Raw genomic sequence first — 4,877 nt, forward strand, 5'->3', positions numbered from 1 at the left:
AGGCAAAAACAATTTTATAATGTCCAAGTTGGAGAAATTTCCTACCACTGTAAGATTGATTAAAATGACTCCAAAAATCAAATATTTATGATTAGAATCTAGAACAAATCTTGCCAGCTGAATAGCCCCGGATATGGAGGGGGTGGGGGGTGGTGGTGGTGAGAGAGAATCCGGCATTTATATAAACATCTTATTCTCTAGATTTATACAGGAGTTTGGCTTTGAGTCTAGGTACACCATGAGAATAAGTAGATGTGTAAATGAACAAATTCTTCTTTATAATATAGTTTAATTTGAAAGGGTAATCATTAGCAAATTAATCTTTTCCTCAAAATATAATAGCTCATTCTCATTAGGGTAATCATTAGCAAATTAATCTTTTCCTCAAAGCATAATAGCTCATTCTTTGTCATTTTGGTTAGAAATTTTGTTATAGTATTTCACTTTGCAACTTCTTGCACGATATGCCTAGCATTGAAAAGAAAAGAAATTGGTAGCATTCAAATTCTGTGTATTTTGCTATTTTCATTCTTTGTGGCAAAGTGTTACGCCTAACATGTCCTTTTTGCAGTCTCTTCCAACTTCCAAGTGTTGGGAAATAATGTTTGAACATGTTGAAACGATGAATTATTTTAAATTCATTTGGGTCCATTAAATTTCCAAATGGTTTATGAATTAACATTGAGTTGAAATACATTCAAATACATTAAGTCCTTTGGGTCAAAGTCAAACTGTTGAATAAATAAAGAGGAGTTATACAATGTACTATTTAAGTTATATAGTACAGAGTTGATTTTTTATCTTTTTTCACATAAGATATTAGATTGCTAATAAAATGTTTGGTTCATGTTTTTCTTTTCAGGAGTACAAGTAAAGAGGGAAGCTAGGTTTTATTTTATATAGGGTAGAAAATGAAATAACTAATACACCTATTGGTAATACTTGGATTGAAACACAAAATGACAAGAATACCTCTATTCAAACTTGTATTTTTTTAAAATAAATTATGCATTCTATAACTAAAACAAACTAAATATTCAATAAAATCTCTATATTACAAACTAATCCCTTCATTACTATTCTCACATAACTAATTCATATATATATATTATTATTATTGTTATTATTATTATTATTATTATTATTATTATTATTATTATTAACACCTCTACAACTAATCCCATGTATTACTAATCTTTACATAATTAATCTTTGCATTACTAATAACTGTATAACTCTAACCAACAACCAAAGGACCAGAGGCGAATCCAGAAATTTAAGAGGGGTTCACCATCAAGAGGGGAAAGGTGTTCGCCCGAACCCCCTCGACAAAGACACACTATATATATGGTAATGTTTTTATTTTGTATGCACATATATAAATTTTGAATCCCATAAGCCTAAGACTAGAAGTTGGCTCGGTGGTTTAGGAGGTTAAAAATTTACCTTGAGGTTGCAAGTTTAAATCTCAAACACTACATTTTTATTTGCATTAGAAGAAGGGAAATGAAGAAATAAAAGGAACAGAACGTGCAACAAAAGATCAACAGGGATTCGATCCCTCAACCTTGAGCACTTGAGCCTAGCGCCTAACCAATGCTCCATTCAATTTAGTTTGATCATGTGTTCCTTCAGTTACTATTATATATATTTATAAGAATCATACACATAATATACCGAGTTTAGTCGGGTGACCATGTGTTCACGTGACCAATTTTTTACACATAAATTAGCCCCCGCAAAGGACGCCTAACTTCACCTCTATAAATTGGATTAGTATTTGAAAGGGGAAGTCATGAGCAAATTCATCTTCTTTCCCTTCAAAGCATGATAGCTCATTCTTTGTCATTCTCATTATAAAAAAATCCATCTATTCTCTTAGATTGCATTATCTTGCATGAAATCTGTTAAGGTTTTTCTATTCCAAGGAAAGAAATGGGTAGCCTTCAAATTCTCTCTGTTTTACTCTTTTCACTCTTTTTGGCAAAATGCTACTCCCAAGATGATTTTCTCCACTGTGTTTCTAAATACTCTGAAACGAGCGTCACCAAAAACATTTACACCCCAAATTCTCCAATTTATTCATCTATCCTAGACTACGCTCAGAAAAACCCCAGATGGTTGATTTCTTCACATCCCATTTTCATTGTCTCCCCTAGAGAAGAATCAGAAGTCAGGCCTGTCATTCTTTGTAGTAAAAAACTAGGGCTACAAATTAAGATAAAAAATGGTGGCCACGACTATGAAGGCATATCTTTTCGCTCTGAATCCCCATTTGTTATGATTGATTTAAGCAATCTTAACAAAATCAAGATTGATTTAAATGAAGAAACACTTTGGGTTCAAGCAGGGACCACTCTTGGCCAGCTTTACTATGCAATTGCCGAGAAAAGTAAAGTCCATGGATTTCCAGGCGGTGTCTGCTTTAGTATTGGCACTGGTGGAATCATCAGTGGTGGTGGCCTCGGTGCATTGTTTAGGAAATTCGGTATAGCAGCAGATAATGTTATAGACGCTCGCGTAATGAATGTAAAAGGAAAAAATCTTGACAGAAAGAAAATGAAAGAAGAATTTTTTTGGGCGATAAGAGGAGGCGGAGGAGCAAGTTTCGGTGTTATTCTAGCATGGAAACTTAAGCTGGTTTGTGTTCCTGAAAAACTTACTGTGTTCACGATTCGTAGGAAGTTAGAGGGTAACCGAAATCTCCTCCAAAAATGGGAAAACATATCACATCAACTTCCTAAAGATTTGTTCATCAGAGCTATTATTCAAAATGGTGGATCATCAGCAGGAAATGATGTTGAAAAGTATGTGGAATTCTATTTTCAGGCACAATATGTTGGGCCTGTTGATGAGTTAATTCCTCTGCTCAAACAATATTTCCCTGAGTTTAATTTAACGCGAAAAGATTGCTTCCAAGAGAGTACTACTGCTGATGCAGAGAAAGAATGCTATGAAGTTCCTTGGATCGGGTCAGTCTTATATTTCTTTTTCAGAAAACCAACTGAATCACCTGAAATTTTGCTAGAAAAGACTATTCCAACAGTGAAAAATTATTACAAAGGGACATCTGATTTTGTGAAGACTCCAATCCCAGAAAGTGGTTGGGAAATGATAGAAAGACTGTTTCTAGAAGAAGAAAGACCCCAATAATTTTGGAGCCATTTGGTGGAAAAATGGATGAAATATCAGAATCTGAAATTCTTTTTCCTCATAGAAGGGGAATTTGTATAATATTCAGTAGTTGGTAAACTGGGGTGATAATAGTGAGAGTGTGTCAAGCCAGAAGATAGAATGGATGAGGAAACTTTACAAGGAAATGGAGCCATATGTTGCAAAATCTCCAAGAACTGCTTATCTGAATTACAGGGACCTTGATTTTGGAACAAATCAAGAGGACTACAGTTATTCCAAGGCCAAAATGTGGGGTGAAAAGTATTTTAAGGGCAACTTTGAGAGATTGGCTAAAGTGAAGAGTAAGGTAGATCCTAACAATTTTTTCAGAAGTGAACAAAGTATTCCGCCTTATCAATTATCATAGTGATATAGCTGAAGAAGATCGACTGGAGTCCTTGCAAGATGTTATGTGCATGGTAATCAACTACTAAATAATACTCCCTTCGTCCTAATTTATGTGACACCATTTCCTTTTTAGTCCGTCTTAAAATGAGTGTTACATTTCCTTATTTGGAAATTATTTAATGGAACCATCCATATTTTACCCTTATTGGGTCTCATTTACTCTTAAAGATGTACTTATTGTGAAGAAAAGTCAACAAAAGTAAACACTAAAGCAAGGGTAATTTGGTAAACATAAAAAAATCTTTCTTTATTTTTTAAACTTCGTGCCCGGTCAAATGATGTCACATAAATTGGAACGGATGGAGTAATAATAATCCGTACTGGTTGTTTGAAGTTTTACAAATTAAAAGAGTCCTTTTTTCTAGAATGAGAGACTCATGTTAACAATTTTAGTACATGTGCTATAAATGTACTCATCATTTTGTCGACTTTAGTACAAGCTGGGATGCTCATCTTTTAGCGGTTCAAATAAATCATGAATATGTGTTTCACATATGTGATGTCTCATGTTTTTAGACAAGCCGGTAGAGCTTGTGTCAAATTGTAATCGGAAGAGGCTTGGTTCAGACCCAAAGTTTATTGAATTTTTATATGAATCTTTCAGAGAAACTTCAATTTTAAAATTAAATTGTACTGTTTTTTAAAATTTTATATGGTCCAATAATCTGCGGTGGGATCACAGGAATCAACATAAGGTTCATAAGATTATTAAAATTGCATTCCCTCCATCTCAATTTAAGTGTCTGAGTTTGACTAGCATGAAATTTAAAAAATAAAGAGAGACTTTGAATCTTATGATCCTAAATTAAAGATGTTGTATAATATACTAAAAATTGAATTTCCTATCTCCGATATTCACTAATCTATTACCTCGTTGAAGTATATATATATATTTTTTATGGATAATACAAACCTTGCCGACTGAGAACCCAGATTCAGATATTTGGATTTGGATTTTCATGTGCTTTGGGTCAAAGTCAAACTGTTAGAATAAATCCAAAAACTAATAATATACATTCAAGTACATTAATGTGGATTATTTGAAAGGATACTCCCGACCAAATTTATCTTCTTTTTTCAAAGCATTCTTTGTCATTCTTGCACTAGAAAGTCTCCTGTAGTTCTTTTATGCTATTACAATTCCAAAGAAAAGAAATGGGCAGCCTTCAAATTTTCTCTCTTTAATCGCCGGGACCCAACTCCATGACACGTACTAATTCTCTTAATTTAGCATAACATATTTCACAGATTTATTTCTTAAGTTACCCTATTATCAAGCACAAAAATGTGAGTAC

The 4,877-nt window shown here is 33.4% G+C and overlaps 1 pseudogene; it reads left to right on the plus strand.

The window, feature by feature from the left end:
• Window positions 1–1,911: 1,911 nt before the first annotated feature.
• LOC132624874 (berberine bridge enzyme-like 22) lies at window positions 1,912–3,704 on the plus strand (annotated as a pseudogene).
• The last annotated feature ends 1,173 nt before the right edge of the window (window positions 3,705–4,877 follow it).

The sequence above is a fragment of the Lycium barbarum genome, chromosome 12 (genome assembly GCF_019175385.1).
Source record: "Lycium barbarum isolate Lr01 chromosome 12, ASM1917538v2, whole genome shotgun sequence".
Taxonomy (NCBI): Eukaryota; Viridiplantae; Streptophyta; class Magnoliopsida; order Solanales; family Solanaceae; genus Lycium; species Lycium barbarum.